Here is a 20,960-nt window from a genome sequence, read left to right as displayed (position 1 = left end):
TTGATATCCATTATAATTTTTCAGAATTATTCATCTAAAAGCACTCAGTACAGCAATAATAAAGTATCTATTCAGATTGCCATCTGGTAAACTGATAGCGTGCACTTTTATGATGCGTTATGCGTTACATATCTTTAGTGTTCAGCTATCAAACTGAATTTCATTCAGAGACTCATGACTAGCACAAACAAGGCCGAAATATTCGGACATGCAATACTGAAATTAGTTCAGCTGCACACTAATAAATCACACAGAATTCCACAATAAAAGTATGAAGGAGAGAAGCATTTCAGGAGGCATAGTTCATGTTATTACACTACTTAATGTTAATGTGTTTTAATAGATCTAATGGCTCAGCATAAACCACATACTGTGTTAGAGCTACATCTGTAGGATGGTGCCATTTGTGCTAACCTCAAATTTGTATTAAACAGGACTATAAGTATAAAAGTATAGGCTAAATGTGTCCATGTTACAAGGGGGTTTTTTTGACTTGTTTTGTGAGAGGTAAATTTATGACTAACTAGCATATTTGGTATGATTAGAAGAAACACAAGAACAGCAATTTACAGAAAATTCAATCTGTAATTAATTCATTTTTTCTGTGCCATCATTTTGTTAGTAATGATAGATATGACTGTGCTATTTATCGTAGTATATATTTAGATTGCTAAAAATTCTATCAGCTCGAAGAGCTCTACCTTCTACAAACAGAGAACACCATGGAATTGCAACCATCTTGCATACAGATGGAAAGCAACCAATCATCTCACTGAGTAATAAGGAATAGAGGATTTTGCTCAAGAATAGTATGAAAACAAATAATCAAGACTTGAGCCGTTAGAAACAGGTGTATATACATATATATACACAAAGCATGAGAATGTCCTTTCAAGATTCGTTGGTGAAGTTGCTTCTAATTTATACCAGAAGGGGAGATTCAAAGAATTAAAAGAAGAATCTGATGTTCAATCTTTTCCGAGACCTCCACCCATTTGGATAGTATTTAATTGCCTAAAGAAGAAGAAAGGCTTCTGCTGACCCTATGCATTTAAGAAGAAATCTTTAACGTCAGATAGGAAAGGAGGAGTTCAGTGTATCTTTTTATTGTCTTCCACAACTGCTAGAAGTGTCAACAGGAATATGGAGTTAAGAACTGTAAAAAATAAGATGGTCATTTTGGATGTGCATTTGATCAGTAACCAGGTCATTATTAAATTAAAAAATATTCTACAATATTATAGCAAAAAGGTATATTAAGTCCTTCCTTATCAGTGAACTGAGGCTAACTTGTGTTGTCAAAGGCAATGCACTGACATGTTATCTCCTATTACCTGATTTACTGAATCTAACTCACTTCAAACTTGCACAAATCATATTTTTAAGTGGTTTGTTAGGAGAAGATACTCTGTTTTGAGCATATATGCCACTGGTATGGTTTGTCTTTTTCTGGTTCTACCTGACAGTTTTGAACTCTGAGCCTGCATTCCTTATTAGCAGTATTCGTGACATATGTATATATCACCATGTGGTGGGTTGACCCTGGCTGGACACCAGGTGCCCACCAAGCTGCTCTATCACTTGCCTCCTCAGCAGGACAGCGGGGGCAGAAAGTAAGATGGAAAAATCTTGTGGGTCAAGACAAAGGTAGTTTAACAAAGCAAAAGCAGAGGCCATGCATGGAAGCAAAGGAAAACAAAAGATTTATTCTGTACTTCCCATCAGCAGGTGATGCCCAGCCACTTCCCAGGAAGTAGGGCTTCAGTACACCTAGTGGTTGCTCCAGAAAAAGAATGTTATAATAAGGAATATTCCTCCCCACCCCCCACCCCCGTTCCTTTCTCTTAGCATTAATTGCGGAGCAGGCATCATATAGTATGGAATATCCCTTTGGACAGTTTGGGTCAGCTGTCCTGGCTATATTCATCCCAAGAACTTGTCCACCCCCAGCCTACTGGTGAGGGCACAATGTTGGAGAGAGAGTCTTGATGCTGTGTGAGCACTGCTCCCCAATAGCCAAAACACTGGTGCGTTATCAACACTTTCCTAGCTACCAATGTAAAGCACAGCACTATGAGAGCTGCTACAGGGAAAATTAACTCCATCTCAGCCAGACCCAATACACACCATTTCATGTTATATTCTATTCTTTGCTTCAAATCTTGAAAAGAGAAGAAAGATTACGATATAAAGTTAAGGTGAACAGGTACAATTACAGTATCTTTTCATGGAAGTCTGTATGTTTTTTCCCCAGATTTGACTCTTCAAACTAAATGCAAAAAAAAGCAAAGGAATACTTTTCCAGGCTGCATTGCTGCTCAGAGGAGTTTGTTGATAACTATCGAAGAGAAGAGCATAGTATGTTCAAAAATGAACTGCACAGTTTAGTAGTGAATACATACATTAGTGGATAGTAATCTAAGACAGTAGACAAAGTCTTTGGGTCAGGAAGGCATTTAGCTCCTGATTCCCAGGATCTGTGAGAGTACCACAAAAAGAGGATGACCCAGTGCTCACCTTGTTCTTAAATCCCTGCTTAAGCCTCTCTAATAGGCCATTTAGACCAGAAAAAAATTCTTATGGTGTACTTCCAGTCCTTCCATTGCAAATACATCTCCTCATGCCTGGTCTTCTTTGTTCACTTCCCCCTCTCCTACATGTTTAATGTTTTGGGAGTCTTGAAGACAAACACTGCACTTTTTGACATCAAAGAAAATATCGACAAAGGCTTTGATGAGAACGGTGCTGGCAAGATGTAAATATATAAAGAGCATGTATTACTTCGAGATTCTTGAAGATGAAAGACTCTACACTATTTTAATTAAAATAATGTAGACCTTTAGTGACATTACTGCGCAATTTATAATTCCCTTTCCAGTATTTTAAACTATGTCAACTTCAAAACAGGCAAGGCAAGAGAAAGGGTAAACATTTGCAAAATCTCCAGAAGATAAAAATATCACTGTTTTATTGTAGCAGTTGGTCAATGAAAGTTTTTTAACAAGACTGGAGAAACATATATCATATAAATTACAATACGTTTAGCACTTACATTTAAAAAGATCGTTACATAAACTGTATTCTACATCAAATTTTTGCATAAGAAATGTGCAATGCATAATAAATGAAAATACTTATTGATTCTTGCTCTATAACAACATCATCAGTGGCACCTTGAGTTTAAGACTTGGAATGAAATCTTCTATTCTTACAATAACTTGAGAAAATACTACACTTTTCCTATAATTTTCTATTCATTTTATAGGAGTAAGAAGATCAAAGGGTTAATCTCTAAAGATTTAAAGAATATGTGTCAGCTGACCAGATAAACAATTTATTGAATTAAAAAATCAAACAGAAAAAAAATTTAGAAACAGACTTCCTTGTGACTTCATGTTCATCCTTTGAGTCACAGTTAGAAGTATACAACACATGAAATATGGCACTTCTATTTTTGACTAGCAAGAAATTTAAAAGGTAAAAGCAAAGACATAAAACACGTTTGAAATCTTGGCTTGAGTTTTGATGTGAATTGGTAAAGACCTTTGTCACTGGAATTATTATTTATTTTGGAAACAGGCTGTCCATTCCTAATTAAAACCAGAACACAAGTAGAGTACACACTTATTGGGTCATAGAGCAATCAAATGCAAATCTCCACTGACTTCAACATGCACTCTCAGCTGCAAGTTTTGTCTTGAACAATTTAGAAATAATGGAGGAAGTCCGATAATGAAAAAGTCCTATTTCCCTTCCACAAGACACACAACAGCTTATTTAATGAAAATGAACATAAACTCTGCATGGGTTACCACAGTTGTGTTTCTTTGGCTATTGATTACATGCTCACCTGTCCAAAACAAAACTTTAAAACCCCAGGCAGGAGATGAACGATGAGCAATAGGATGGCAGAAGGCAGGATTACTCAGAGGAGATTACAGGATGTATCAGCAGTCAAGTTGAGAAGCTGCAGTCATGCAACGTCTTTCACATGCCTACAGGAGAACTCTAACCACCCCCAGCCTCCCCAATACATACACACTTTCCTGGTGTTTTTGGAGGCAGCTGCAGCACTCTAATAGTTTCAAGCCATGAAGTATCTTGCCATGCCTGATTGGCCTAAGAGAATTAGAGCAAAATATTATTTCAGTTGAGTGGTTTTTGATAAAAAAGTATGTAGGTATCAATGAAATTTCCCAAGTAAGCTGTTCTTGCCTAGAGGCCCTAGGGTTGATGACATGATGCTTGGCTTCTCTTTGCAGTTTTGCCACTGACCTGTTTTGTGACCCTCTTTAGTATGTCCTTTCTTTTCCTCCCACCCAGATGTCTGATTAAATTGTAGATGAGTCAGGGAAGAAACTATCCCCTTCCATGCATTTTTACCAAGCAAACATTGGTTTTGGCTGCAGACTTTTGTATGCTTCTAGGAAATGAACCCCCAACCCCCACACCTCCAAAATCCCAACAGCACACCAAAATGACCAGAAGGTGCAATAGAGGAGATAGGTTATTCTATCTAACACAGATACTGGGATGGGAAAAGATCATAAATATTTTTCTTAGCTCTAATACAGTTTAGTACACTATTCTGTTCTCTGATCAGCCATTTAAATGTATTAGTAAAATCGTGTTGAAAATTATGTCTTCACTAGCATCTCCTTTATGTCTTCATCTCATCAGAGGGAGAGAAAGCCCTTGTCACTAGAGAAGCCCTGACAAGACTTGTCATATTTTTTCTTGTCTTTCTTTTCAGTGTCACTGGATTCAATTGCAGATACTGATGATTTAATAGCATGTCTTTCATATTGGGGTGCATCAGTTATTATCTAGTGCTTCTGTTCTTAGATTAGAAGAAGTCCTCTAAGTATAACATACAGTTATTATGATCCTATATTGTATATAATTGTAGGATAAAATCAAAGAGCTACCTGGCCAAACTAGGGCTTTTTGTTATATTTTGAGGTGTTTTTTTTTTAATTAATTAGTACTTGATCCAAGAAAAATCGACATGATCCAAGGAAAAACAGGAAAGCAGAAAGAAAACTTAGAACTTCAAAGTGTTTGTGAAATGCCCTAAGTCACTAAGGTGATATACAACTGTTCGTTTGCTTGGATCACTCTCTACTAACATACATACATACATAAGTACATCATAACTGATTGTAATCAGTTCCATGCTACAAATTTAAAAGATAATTTAGTAATAGGAGAACTTACTTCCTGCTACCTCTAGATTATTATCTGAGGTATGCCATGAAACATAGGTAGATACGTTTTTAATCCAATCTTGTCTTTTATGGTCATTTCTGTTATCTGTGTTGATAACTAATTGCTTTGAAATTCCATACATTGTCTGACAAAGGGTTACAATGTTTCCTCATTAACATTATCCAATTATTCTTTATTTACTTCTCTTTTCTCTTTCTTTTGTTGTTTTCTTCTTTAAACTAAACAATCCTTCCTTTCATTCTTCCTCATGTGTCTAATAATCTACCAGTTGTTCCTGAACTTTTAAGACAGGCTACAAATAAAATGAATACAATATTCCAGATGTGAATGTCTTCTTGATTTAACCTGACATTAAGAGTATTTACTTCTATCCTGTCCTTTAATCAACCTCACAATTCCTTTTAAAGCAAAACTCTTGTTCAGCAAATCATTTTATTAAACTCCCTACAATGCAACTACGCCCTTCTCTTAAGTAGTTGCAAGCACAGTGCCCAGCTATCTAGCTCTTTTAAGCATTTATGAAGTCCTTTAAAGTATTGCTCAGTTCTAAGAGGTTTAATTTTTTTTTTTTTTTTTCACATCTCAGATGCTGCCACTCCTGTAAGTTATGCTTTGAAACAAAATGGGATGACAGATCTTCATAACAATAAGGTATTATTGTAGGAGCATGGCTTTAGGTACTTACAGCTTTACCGTACTTCAAACATGTGGTTTAGCATGAGATGTATATGGAAGATTTTTCTATTGGCTGTTTCAAAAGTAAGTGATAAAAAATATACTGTGATCTTTTCTTTGAGGAGATCTGCTTCTGCTGACAGCCTGAATAGTCTCTACAGTTGGTGAGAGAACTGATTTTTGTGTAGGAATATGACCATGGCCATCACAGAAAAAATCTGCACAGACCTGGACAAGCTGAAAGGATATGAAAAACAGCAGGTTACATATGGCTGTCATGTGGTAGCGCAGCTTCTCTGCTGATTGTCAGGGCTGAGGACACCCATGGGCCTCCTTTCCCCACCCTGTCTATGGCCCAGGACCCATTTCAGCCCCCCCAGGCCTGTCAGTCCCCGCTGCTGGTCTCCAGCTCCCCACAGTCACCAAGCCGAGCCCACCTGTGGGGCCAGCGGCCGCCTGGCCTCAGCCCACCCCCAGGGAGGTGCCTGATGCCCAGGGCTGGGCTGGGCTGTCTCCAATGCCCCTGGTCGTCCCGATCCTGGCTGGGGCTGGGACAGGCCCTGCCGGCCTGGACGTGGGGGTCCCCTGTGGCCCCTGGCTCCTCAGCCCACAAAATGCCCTGACACTGGTAACTGAGGCCAGAGAAGAAAGTAACTTGAAAACACTGGTGGTGGACACTGGGGTGTGATGGGGAGCAGAGGAAGAGACAATGCCTGCGGGTAGGCTAAAACAGGAATATCTGAAAACAGACTGCTGCCAGAGCAGGCAGTGTGAAGGAGCAGCCATTTCTGAGGCCCTGCTGGGTCTATTCCTTCCAGACACATCTAATCTTCACATCTCAGAAACTTCTGCTTCTAAAACTGATACGGGAAGAGGACATTTAATTAAGGTAGACCTGTCTAGATAGTGATCTGAAAGTGTTGCCAGATGAACTTTACTTTAGCAAAACAGACCAAGACTTCTTAATTATTTACCCAGAGGGCAATTAGTAAATATTTACCACTTAAAGCCTAATTAAAATAGAAGCAAGAGTACAGTTAAGTTAAGCAGCCTGTCTTGGAGGTCATTCCAGTGCTTTTTGGCAAAAGACATTTATGAGAAAGCCTTGTGGATAAACAGTTCTGAAAACTGGCTCTAGCAAACTTTTTTTATTACAGCATGTAAATCATTTAACTCTAATCTCATTAATTGGCTTTGATCAGACTTATGTTTTTTTCCCAGGAAAAAATAGCATGTTATAATACCTCAGGACAATTTAGCATTTTTTTGTTTTTTCACAGAGCTTGAAGAAAGCAATGCTGGCACGCTGATTTAATATGCCAGTTGCAGTAAGCATAACAATCATATGCTCTGCAGACTGTACCTCTGAACACGGGTAAAATGCTGCGATTTAAGTGGGGTGGGCTTGAGCCAAAATCTTCTCTTGGAGAATTTCAAACACACATGGAAATCAAACAGAACCTGAGCTTACGAGGACATTAGGAATATCAATATCATACATGTATACACATATGCAACACAAATCAGAATCCTAAAAACTCTACATTGGAGAAGTGAATGAATCTTTTATCAGATTTTTCTGCTTCTTGGATCACAGTGCTGGTTCTACAATTGAATACCAGTATGTCTGAATAGATTTTTGCCTGGAGAAGTTTATATGTATTTTTAAAAACGTTTTTTGTTGTGATATCAGTTTACCTGTTGAAAGTTAGAGGAGAACCCAGACTGATATATTTATTTCTGTAGTTTTCTGTCCACTGTATTTGTCCCTAGTGATATGTTTTGCAATTAAATGTGGTCATAAATCTGTATGGAGTAATGGAAAGGTTGAGTAACAGCCTGTTCTCCCCTGCAAAAAACACACTTGCTGAAACAGGATAGAAATTTTGAAATTTCTACTTCAGCTAGAACTAAACAAAAAATCCTTTGCTTACCTGAATAAATATCTTTAAATTTCTGCTTTTTTCTTCATCAAGATGTAGGAGTTTAACTTGATTACAGGGCATGCCCTTTCTTAGCAAAAAGCCATATATCACAGCAGTAGCATTCTGATTTACCATAACTAGCCTTTCTACTGGCTATAAACTGTTTCATAAATTACCTGGGATGGGAGAAGTTTATGCAGGAAATTAAGGACTAAAATCTGTTTACCAGCTCATGATTAGTAAAAAAAAATTTTATGAATTGTCCCAATTACTGAAATAGAGTAGAAGAGCAACTGGAAAAAAGCTGGTGACTTAATGGAAGAAGTTGAGTGAACAGGAATGTGAGGCATGCTTAAATTGTTAGCACAGAAGTTGCTGAGCCCTTGAGGCATGTTCTTGTATTAATATATATATAGATCTCACAAATACAATTCACAAAAATTAGCATTCTCTTGACCATCTTTGTCATTTCATAAACCGTGCTAGGTCTTTTGGTACTGTGGCAAAGTAAGTGTCAGGTAAATATGGTCCAAATGAAAGCAATGAAGATAGCTTCCCCATCATATTTTTTTTCCTTCTTTTGTCTTGAATAGATTCATATATTCTGCAGAGAATAGGTTGGGACGTGGAGTTCCATGTAGCTTTGTTTCTTGCTTGGAATGCAATGTTCCATGTTACAGCAAGAACAGGTGCCATTTCAGTACAGCAGCACTTAAAATAACAATGGCCCATTTCCATAGATTTCAAGAGGGGGAGAAGCTATTGTTTATTAGAAGAATTCTAAGTAATTGGCAACCGTCACCAATTCTCCAGCTGGCTAAGTGCTAATGTGTCATTAGCCAAATCTCCGAACATTTCATGAGCATTATAAATAGGCATAGGGCAAGTTGTTGTTTGTAATGGAAATATTAAAATTAACATACATATATAAGTATATAAATACAATCACACATGTACACCCCAGTAAACGTCCTCTGCATTTGATTATAGAGTTTTGCTGGTTGGATTGTGCTCTGAACTATGTAATTGGGGATTTCAGATGAGAATTGATGTGAGACTGATAATGGATTTGACAGGCTGTGACTCTGACTTTAATATGTGAAGTAAGCTGTCAATGGGATTTCCTATGCAAATGGAAGAACTCTCAATATTGTATTGTGGTTTCTTCTAGAAGCTCAAAAAAAAGTTGGTCTTTGGTGTTCAGCTAGCAACAGTCTATTTATAAAGGCCATCAAAACGAGCAGAGTTATAACTCTGATGGAACTATCAGACTACAAGTGGAAGAAATGAGATTAGGCTTTCAATTCAGAATAAGTACTTTTAAGGCTGGTTTTCCTTGAAATGGAGTTTTAAGAGAAGGTTAAACTAATTATAGTATGATAGAACTTGTTTCACCTGAAAAGTGTCAGTATACTTAGGTAAGGTGAATAGTTAGTGCTATTATTTGAGCTTAACAAATGGGATGCCAACAACTCATTTGTAGCTTAAAAAGGAGGCAAGAGATTCCTCTATCAAGTCAATTTACTGCTTGCTATGTCAGGGCATTAAAAATTAGTCTCATAACCCAAATACATTTCTTCCAAGAAATTTTTAGTAAATTAAATTATGGAATTGAATATTGCAGTTCAGTTCTTCCTCTTGGGACCTACATAATGCTGGAAAGCTTATTCAGATCAGGAGAGAATTTAAAATATTTTCACCATTCTTGCATTTCAAGTATAACAACACTGTAAATATTAAATCATTTATCTGAATTTAATCAAGCTTGCAGCTACAAAGTACAAAGGGACATTTCCACTACACACACACTTTTAGCCTTTCAAACTGTTCTCCTCACAGACTGTGACTAGTCATAGTCAATTTTGCTCATGTCTGTTCAAACCTTTCTATTGGCTTTGAAATTTTCAAGATCTAGTAACTCATGGTAATAGGATGGCAAGCTCTATCATTTCAGGTTGGCCTCTATAAAATCAATGGTTTTTATAGAATATATATTGCTCCTATTCCCAAAGTTATATAGCAGAGCTCCAAACTGCAATATGGTGACAAGATACATCTTACTTAACCTCATCTTATACTAGATACCTAAATTTTACTTTGTTAATAGTCTGAACTTTCTCAAATGTCAATGGACAGAAACTTGCAGTGAAATCTATTCTAGTTGTTTAGGGACCTGTCAAGCTGGGAAGCAAAATCACTAGGTCTTTATCTAATTACTAAACAGAAAAACTCTCTGACTGGATACACATCTAAAGATATGTGTCTTAAGTTATGTATACCTAAATGTATGTAAAGACAGTTAAAGATATGTGAGACTATATTTAATATGTGACCCACACAGTACAAACCCTACAAAAAGTCTGAAACATGTAGATTGATCTTCGTTAAGATAGTTTGATTCACATTAGTCTTAATCACAGTAATTTTGTCTAAGTGAAGAGTTTATTGTGGAAACACCCTTACGTGTGCAGCCCAGGCCCTTAAACCCAGCATTACAACATCAACTTTCAGGCATTTGGACACCAGCTGGAATTCCATCCCTCAGTAACATGTGTAGTATTCACATCATCTGTATTAGGTAGCGAATTCAGGAAGAATTAAAAAGACAAAGGTAAGGGATTAAACTCCTTGTGTATTCAGTGGGGAGAGGAAAAAGCCTCTTTTGTCAAAATCTGCTTCCTTTTGTGTGGAGTAATTAATTATTTATTGTACTGAGGGAGAACCTTAATAGCTTAGAAACTGGAGAGAGACTCCACCTGCATCACAGTCTTACATTTCAAATAAAATGGGGCATTTTCAATAGTAAAGTGCTTACCTGAAAACACTTAACCTTGGCATTACAAAGCAATATGCTCTTTAGATTCAGTCCCCCAAACCAGAGATCAAACTGGAGATCCAGCATCATCTGGCTAACCAGAGATACGTGTGTTTCCATCTCTGGGGGTCAAGGAAAATTCTCTAACCATTAAATGTCTGGGCAGCATGAGTGGTTTCTCTCTTAACCACAAGCAAAGAAGAACGTTCAGAATTTTCTTATCAGAGCAGGATTGCAAATTTTACTACGGCTTGGGGTACATGCCAATACATGCAGAACCTTCAAAAACAAGGGTTCTGCTTGGGAAACAGCAAAAGGACTGAGGGCCATGCCTGAAACCAGTGGGGGTATCATTTCAAGTGGGTTTGTGAATTTTTAATTTTAGGTACATGTATTGAAAGTTATATGCCTAAATAAAAATGTATCTTATTTCAGTAGTTCCACAGTAAACAAAGCCTGTATTCTTACAAGAATAAACACAAGGAATGAGTCACTGCTTTCAGGGAACACCCCATCTCATAGCTTTCTGACATTGCTAAATATACCAAGAAACTCCCCTTTAAAATATTTTCCACCACCTGGGAGGGTTAAAACATCCTAATAGTAATGGGAGGAGAAAAGCCATAGGAGATATTTCAAAACAAGACAGAAATAGGCACTACCTTTTCCCCAATCTCTTAAAGATTTTTTACACTTTCCAAGAAACACTCCCTTTTTTGCAGTATTAACCAACTTAAGATCATTACTTTTCTGTGCCACATATTATCTGAGAAGCTGAAAGAACTAATGCTGATAAGATCAAAGTCTCAACAAGTGCTGTTCTCCTCTCCTTATATGACATGAAACCAAATCCTACAATAGTTTGCCTAATGCATTAGCCAAACATTTATAATACTGGTACCAATAACACACTGCTGGAGTTTTATATTAAATATTGACTCATGTCTTGCCGGAATGAACATGCACGGAGAGAAAAAATGCAGAGATACAGAACTGAAAAAAATGACTCATTATAAACCTTTAATTTCCAGATTGCTTGTGTACAAGGTAAAATATACTTAACCTTCTGCAAGTGATAGTTTCTTTTTCTTCCCTTTTGTAGGAAAAATGGAAGTGGTTTTGCTTCAACTTAGTGTTCTCAGCTGAGATCCTACACTCACATTAGAAAAAAAATGTGAGTTTTCAAGAGTTATTACAAACATCTTAATCTCAGATAAACTTCCAGCCATCATTACCTAAGTATCATTTACATTATTTTTTACAAAAAAATATTTACATTTACAGTGTTTGCTCATCGCTTTAACTCAGAGAAGTGAATGACCCAGCAGTCAGATGAGCTCCATAAGGTGTTATAGCACTGGCAATACAGTAAGTTATTCTAAGTTTAATCATCTGAACTCCCTTGTGATCTTCTGAAAAATGATACTTTAAAAGGAAAGGGAGTTATGTTGTACTAGGTCATGGGTTAAAAAGCAAGTACAAAGAGAAGGTGTATCCCTGAGTGATTTCCATGAGATGTTTGGAAAAATGGGGGATTATAAAAATAATTTATTTGAGTATAATAATTCTTGGATTTTGAAAATTAACATTAACCAGGCCATTTCCAACTGCATTTTGTAAACACCAATCTCAAAGAGCATTTTAAGGGCAAAAAAACATAGAACAGCTAGATCCCTCATGCCTAAGCAACAAGAACAACTCTGTAATGTAGGACTTTAAGTATCTCAGTGATAATGGGAATTTAAAAACAAGGATGATCTATTAAGAATCTTGGATTCCAGAACAGGCCAGCATTTGCATTTGTAAGTATAGAGAGTGAAGTATAGTATGCTTTCATGTTCATGGTCCTCGGACATATATAGCTCATACAGAGAGAAAAACAGATTATCCAGTCTGAAGAGTAAGGCACAGCTGAGGTGTGTGAGGGCTGGGTTTGCAAGAGAGGCAGAACAAGCTAACTTTAATTCGGTAAAGTCCACATGGGGGTTATAAAGGAATTTAGGATACTTGCTCCTAAATAAAACTATTTTTGTCAGGAGCTTTTTTTTTAGCCAATCACATCTGATTCTCAAAGAGTTAGCAAACACCAAAGTGATCTCAAGGCTTGTCAATAGAATGGGGCGTATGGAATATTTACCATTCTTGACAGCTCATACTTTCTTAGCAGAAAATAGTAAACCTTTGTGTAGACCCAAGATAGGGCTAATCCACTGCTTAGATGAGTCATCTTGTATATTTTGTCAAAATGACGAGAGTACACCCAGTGCCCTGCCTGGTTAGACATTAACCAAAAGTTAAATGCGTAATTAACTTCAACCTCTATTAGTGTTCAGTTCTGAAGAGATCACATTCCAATGAGTATCTGTTAATCTTTTATTTTTGCAGAGTAGACAACTCTGCTTCCTGTAAGTCCAGTAGACACCCAAAGTAGGAAAGAAAATACAGGAGCTGCTGTACAGGTCAACACAGCAGACTATTTGCTTGTTTACCATGGTGACTAGCTACAATTGCATTATCGAAATGTTAGTACAAAGAAAACTGCACCCAGAAACTAGATTGTTCTTAGGGTTTTTTACATTTACTTAAGAAGGAAAAAGTGGTGGTGTAGAAGGAAAACAAATTTTTGTACCTCTTTCAAAACACTTTTTAGTAAAATTACCATTACATGTCTGAATATTTTCAGCCTCCACAGCCATTAATTTGAAACTGAAGATTTCAGATCTGGATTTTAAGGCATGCCATATCCAAAATACAGGTAGGCTGATTATAAAGAGACATCTGCTTCTCTAAGGAGTTCAAACGGAGATTGAAGTGTGAAAGTTGTAACCCTCCAAATCTGCACCAGTTTCAGCTGAAAGAATTGTATGAGTCCTGCCTCTAACAGAAGGAGATTACAACGCTTATTTCCAAATAATGGGTTTTCTTTCTTCCTTTAGGAATTCCTCAGACATTTGGCTAGTTGTTTCTGTCCATATTTTTTGGTAGCCACAATCAAAAAGGAAATATTCACAGATACCCAGCAGACCACTGGTATGATCTATAATACACACACCAAGAGCTAAAGTATGAGAGGTTGTTTTTGGGAGTGCAATCCTTATCAGAAGTTACACTTAAATCTGGTGCCCTATCTCCAAGCAGCAGCTTAGTAGGTCTCACTCTCCCATGAGGGAAATTCCTCCTACAACATGTGCCTTGATGTGGGCAATGTCTTTAGGGTGTGAGGCAATGCTTTATTCAGTCATGTAGTGAAGGGGGACAAAGTTATCTAAGATAACTTCTTTAGAAATCTGATTTCACACAAACCCGTGAAGAAAGTCACACAGCAACCAAGAAAACTCTTCTTTATTGCTGCTATCTTAAGTCATAACCTAGTTATACCACCCAGCTCAACAAAAACTTTAAGTCCTTCAAATACATCCAAGCTCATTAACATTGTTGAGATGTGTTTAGGAAGAAACTATGTATTGTGCTTTTTAAAATTCTGCAGAAGATATATCACCGTTGTGATTTACTCTCAAAGAAAATCATTGTTTTGACCAGTGGCCAACTGGGAAAAATTTGAAATAACAATTTTTTTCTGTCAAAGAGAAGTTAATTACACAATTTTAAAAACAGGTGAATTTTAGTCACTAAAGTAAGTTCAGGAGTTCATGTTTTACTGAATACAACTACAGGAAGTATCCTTAGAATAACTACGGTCAATTAGATGAGTTTCAATTACTACATAAATGTCAGGAACAAGAAATGCAGATGGAAACCTCAGATAAACCAGGAATGCAAGGTAAAAAACAGTTTTTAACCTGTTAAGGTTCAAACATTTTACTTTTCCTGTATAAACATCAAGTTACTAAAATCAAGACAGAGTTAATAAAGCTTACGAAACCAAAAGACAATAATTCTTCTATCATGATCTTTCTATTTAATTCCTTTCAAAGAGATTGGAAAGGAGGTGTTCTTCAAGAGTTGTTCCAAAACTTCCAGTTTTGAAAAAAAAAAAACGCAAAACCTATTTTTTTTTATATAATTATTAAATTAAAATAAAGTTCATGTCATGAGAATTTCCAGTATTTTTGAAACATTTTCATCCTGTCTTAGGACAGAATGGTGAAATACCAAAAGCTGTCAAATACCAAATTCTTCCATGTGTTCTAGAAATGGGGAAATGCTATTTTGAGGGAAATGGTACTTCCTCAGCCGATGGATCTTGATCTTGTACTATATTTTTATTATCTTAGACAAGTAGTATCTTTCCATATATTCTAATGGAAAAGGAATTCTGCAACGTGATTTTTCCCTGATATTTGCAGTGTCACAGACCCTGCATCTTAGAGCTAATCACAGTGGAGGACATTTCCCAATTAGTTCTATAATTCCCTAAACATAGTCACCTGAAAGTTAGGTATCTGTTCTGCTCCAATTGTCTACAGTCTCTCTACAAGCAACAAATTGAGTTCCTTGGAGAATAATTCATTCCTTCTTAAGACAAATATGGAAGGAAAGTGGACTGAATGATTGTTTATTCATCTTTATCTTCCTCTCATAACTGTACAGGAAGCTTACATGTCTAGTTCAGACTAAACACCTTGCTTTTAGATGATTAACAGAAAAATAAATACGAAACATGTATTAGAACAGTTGAAAGAATCGTTTAGTTCATACTTTTTTAGTGATGAAACTTTATAGCTAAATGGATGTGAAAGCAGTTTCCTTTTTCTGTCATTTTCTGCCTCCATCACTGTTCATGCCACACCCTTTTTTTTAAGAAATATGGTAGTCATCCATGGCCTTTTGAAGGATTTGAGCACAGCAACAGTTTTATAAATAAATCTGTTTCTTTTGTTCTTAAACATTTGGAGAAAATAATATCCGAATAACTCCATTGTTTTTCTTTGAAATTGGTATTAAGATTTAATCTAAATATGCTTTTTTAAAATGGAGGACAAGATCTGGTTTATATCTTTGGCAAAAACGTGCATCTAACAGCACAGACCCACTCTTAAGAAAGGGACTTCAGCAAATACAAAATACACAGTTTAGAAGAAGTCTCCTGTATTCATAAATACTTATAGTCATGGGCAACAGGAGTGTGTGATAAACTGCAGGTGAAAACCTTTCACAGATTTTCTTAAGAGCTGCTCAACAGTTTCACTTGCCCTTGGTGTTTGAGTGGAACTGCAACAGCTTTCAGAACTGAGCTTGTGGAGAAGTTGTCTTTCCCACACTGTACCATGCAATGATGCTTGGGACAGCACTGGCAAGGGAAGACCTACTGAAACTGTTTGGGACTGCTGCTCTAGCTAGCCACACAATAAAAAGTTTCAACACATGATTTGCCCATAGCTTCCAAAGTCATTCCTTCAAATAACACAAACGACCTCGCAGGTGATGTGCTCTGAGTGCCTCACAGGCTGATTCTCTACTGAATCACCAAAAGCAGAGATAATAAACCTCCTAGTATTATTTGCATAAATTCCATATACCTTGTTGCCTCACTTTACAGTTTCTTCAGTATCTGGGGTGTAACTATGGCCAAATGTCTGAAGCTCTGTGTGTGCACGAGTGAATCATTGCTATGGTGCATAGGAAGACATTTATCCCAGTAGCAATAAAGTTAGGAAATACATATATACATGACTTTGCTGTACAGTTCCCAGAGTGATTCATGAGATCCTATCTACAAGCCAGCCCTCCCCTTTACCCCCCCAAAAAACAAAGGAGATAAAAGTGGGTGTGTTAGGAATTCCTGCGTTAAAATACTTCGGGAAATGACAGACAAATGCTCCCCTCTAGTGAAATGCCTAGTGGACTAATTGTCAGCTAAGTGAGCAAAGCAGTCAAGTGCTTACATGTGTGCATGGTCATACAGATAAAAAAAAATAATCACACACTCGCTGAATACATGTAAACTAAACTGACATACACTATACTAAAATATTTAACTTATTCTCAGTAGGGAATGGCTGAGTACTGATTATACCAAGAACTTTTCACAGCTTCAAAAGCATATTAAAAATGCATTTCTCAAGACTTTTTTTCTTCTGCTTTTGTTAATGCTGTCTTATGTCTCTAACTAGAAAAAAAAAACAGAGCAGCTTAGGAAAAGAAAATCAACATTTATTGTTATCATAGTGATAAATCATTGTGAATAAGAGCTTATCTGCTTTTCTGTTAAGAAAAACAAAAGATATTCTTAAATGCTACAAGACTCCACAAGAATTTCAAAATCACCACAAAAAATTTAAAGATGGAAAAATTACGTAGAAGCTCTGACTAGGCTAAAAACAGTTGGCTTGTCCTTTACATGGTGTAATTTTGAAGCGCTGAGGTTGCAGAAATAAATATGCTTATTTTAAAATTTTTATTAAAGCAAAATGGCAAATAAATGATCTTTTCTTAAAGCCCAGGAAAACAATTCAGTGGTGAGACAGACTGTTATTAGATATGAAAGCAGAAGGGAAAATTTTGAAGAATATTCAAAGTAAGCTTTTGTGTAACATTAATGCCAAATAAGACTTGAAAAAGTTCCTTTTTGCTCACAGAAAATATAGGCAATCAGCTTACAGAGTTCTTGAATTACATTTATATTTGTAATTTACATGACATATTTTTGTTCTGAGTGTTGTCCTCTTCCTCATGAATTTATTATTGATGACTGAACAGTGAATACTATAACTACATTTTGGAGTTAAAACTGATCATACAAATCAGATGACATAATTTCAATTTCCTGACTAAATATACTAAACTCTTAACATCAGGTTATATGGTTTGGAAAAGCCTTTGGGGGCATGAAATTTCTTAGGGAGAAGAAGTACCAGATAAACGGGGTTGAAAATTTTTGAAATATTTAAAGCCTCTTTTCTTTCTAAGCAATGTAAGCCTTGCCTTAGGGATAGTCCCTAGAAAAATTAGACTACTCTAAAATTGCATGGCTGAGAGCACACCAGTTTAAATTAATTTTCCTTTGTCACATTCACATAATGTAATTATGTGTGCTTGTTTGGTCTCAGCTGTAGAAAATGCAGAGGATTTTAGCATTTTGCATAAAATGCTGAAAAGTTTGGACCTCTGCTTGACTGAGATATTTTCGTCATCAAATGCATCGCTTTTCTTTGATGGGTCACCTGCACCGTTTGAAGAGATGGACTAAGGAAACGAAAGAGAAGTCAAAGGGAAAATTTGCAAACACATTTTCCATGGGACATAGTATAAGAGAAGGTAGTCGAAAGACGTCAGGATATTTCAAGCTAATGCCCTTACATGTTTACCTAATGAGTACACTGAATAACTCCTAACTCATTGCATATTTTTGGATAAGTGTGAAGGTGGTTAAAGCTACCATTGCAGTAGAGTATATGTGCAGACTTAGTAAATATAGCTCACTGGCAAGGAGTTTAAGAGGTTTAATCTTGACTACTCATGGTCATCATCTTCTGCACTTTGGTGACAAGGAAAGATTTTCAAAAGAACAAAAGATCACAACTTACCCAACTGAAGAAGTGTTGGGACAATTACATGAAAAATCTTTTCACTTTCTTCTGCCATCTTTACCTAAAATTAAATATTGGTCCCAGAACAGATCTGTCTTTGAGGCCTAAGCTTTCAGTTCTGACAAATGCTTGAACGTGAGTTTATGTTCACTTCCAGCGCATAAATGCTGAAGGAAAATAGTATAGCTCAGATGTTGGCTGGAAGTTCGTAAGACTCAGGAAGGTAGCTATAAATTTATTTTAATAAATCCATAATGATCAAAGGTGGAAGATTTGTGCTGTTTTTACTGAGGTCTGCTTTGTATTTGGATAAATTATTTCTAATTATTTTGCTTTTAAAATCTTATTCTGTATTCTGGAGAGTGTACAAATAACAGAGAGTTTTGTATTGGTTGTTCAAGCCACAAGCCACTGTGGATTTGTGACTGAATATGTAGGATAAGGTCCTCACCTGCTTGGGTAGTCCTTGTTAGAGTGTATCGTGTTCACATTAGAAAATTGTTGCCTAACTAGTAATACAGCAAATTGAATCTGCAGTTTCAAAAATCGAAGTGCTTTGGCAAAATATTAATGGTTGCGGCTTACTTGTTAAGAAAGTCAAATGGAAATCTTTTCACTGAAGATGGAAAACTTCAAGGAGAAATAACAATTTCACAGGAGAGAGACTTTGATGGATTCTGATTTTCAAAACAGATTTCCAGACCTAATTTTCAAAGAGGCATTCAAAAAAAGCTATTAAACTAGATCACATCAGAAAATACTTCTACCTTTCTAAGATACAAAACCTGTTTTTTGAGTGCAGTCGCAATGAAACAAGATCAGTCTCTTCAGTGTAATACAATATAATTTAATGGGTTTTGAAATCATCTTACAGAAACAGCAGCTGAAATGTGATTAAAATCCAAGAATCAGTGAAAACAACGTGCAGCGGAGCATCAAGGCTGATTCTCCTCTTACGTGTGGTGGTGCAGTTTGGCAGTTGGTGAATTTGTACCTCTTCTTTGAGGGACCCTATTTTTGGTAGTCTTTTCTGTCCATGGTGAGATTACAGGCAAAGAATGATATCAGTGTATTCCATGAGAATAAGTGCTGCATATATATTTCGAGGTAAGTCTTGGTACTTTTTTTTAAAAAAAATTTATTTTTATTTTAACCTTCTGAAATTCTCAAATCACAGCCATTTGTGTGATAAAAATTGAATTTAACAATCATATAACACGCATCTACAGTTAGAAACTGTTTATGCTAGCCCTGGAAAAAATAGGAACCATTTCTAACCTGCCTTAAGAGCCACACATCATGCTGAGAAATAATATCAACACACTGCCCCGAAAGAAACTCCCATATGTCTGATTATTCTGGAAGCATGTCATTCATACACACACAGCAGACTTTGGTCCCAAGCATTCATAAACCTCATAATTTCTAATTCGGCAGTTTTATCCTCAGTTTTACTGGGCAAGTGTATTATGGAAGGTTTTGCGTTAGGGTGTAACTTCCTGAATTTGATGTTTTATGCATATATGTCTTCAGTTACCGTAAGCATTGTTTTCTTAACTTTAGCACCATAACTTTTCATCCTGTGAGAATTTAAGAGATGGTTTTAAGAGTATCTGACCTTCAAGAAGTTATCTACCCATAGTATCATCAAGACAGTCTCAAATGAATGCACTTCATTAATGTTTCCACACTCTCTCTTTATACAAATACATCAAAATAGGTTTTGACATTCATTCACTATTTCAAGATAGGGAGTAACATTCTCACCCAGCCTACATTTTTATTTTAAGAGACTCAGTAAACTTACTTGAAATATATTTTATAATAGGTCACCACCACATGCAAAACCCTCTGCAGCAATTTCCTCCTTGAAAAAAGAATATTATACTTTTTAAACAGAAGAGATAATGTATTTATTTGAAACAATGTGATGGGGTGTGAAAAAAGTTCAATGAGAGTTGCCAATAAATGTAGGATTTGGCAGACATAGCATCAGATTGAAATAGTACTTCTGGCAGTACTCAGAAATCTTTAGCTCTGTATAGAATTACACCCTGTTACTATAAGCAAACAGCATTAAATTTTTATTGAATATGTTTACACACACAGAGACAACATTTCTTTATTACTAGAAGGTATAGTAACTTTTTTCACACACAGTGCACAAGCTAAACTCTCTTCCTAAAGCCTTACCCACATCCTTCTGAACATGTTAAGAAGGTTGCCCCCATTAGGGGCCAGAATCTCACCTTTTGACTGTACTTCTCTGAGTTCAGCATAGGATGAATCCTAAAAGTCATGCTGTGTTTCCAGGTACTTTAAAACCATAAATCCATATTTAATTAGAAGTGCATGAAATGCTGTAGGAGATAAGATCTCTGTTCTAAAAATGAAATAAAAAACTGGGCCTTTGGCTTTGTTCTCTGACTCTGGGCCATAATTTAATTAAAACTGCATATCATATGCTAAAAATCTCATTGACAAGTCTTAGTTGAGGAATTCAGATTCCTTGTGGTACCTCAATCTGTGCTTTCTATTTTACTGTCATATTGTTCCATATTCTTATCCTCTCCCCCACCCCCCTGCATCGCGCACTCCTTCCTCTCTTGTTTCTCATTAACAAAGTGAATTCCTTTGAGATTTAATGCTGTAATGTTGAAGTTTGAACACTGACATCTTACTATCTTAATGGATATCTGACTTGACAGCTCTGCGAATTTTAGCTCTTTTCTTTAACAGCATATATTTGTGGGGAAAAGCTGGCATTGAATTTAAGTGCAGGGAGCTCAGGCAGGCTTGAAATGGAAACCTAGCTAAAATAACTGA

This window comes from Leptosomus discolor, chromosome 6 (genome assembly GCF_034619465.1).
Source record: "Leptosomus discolor isolate bLepDis1 chromosome 6, bLepDis1.hap2, whole genome shotgun sequence".
In the NCBI taxonomy this organism is placed as follows: Eukaryota; Metazoa; Chordata; class Aves; order Leptosomiformes; family Leptosomidae; genus Leptosomus; species Leptosomus discolor.
Note: the sequence above shows the minus strand (reverse complement) of the source record.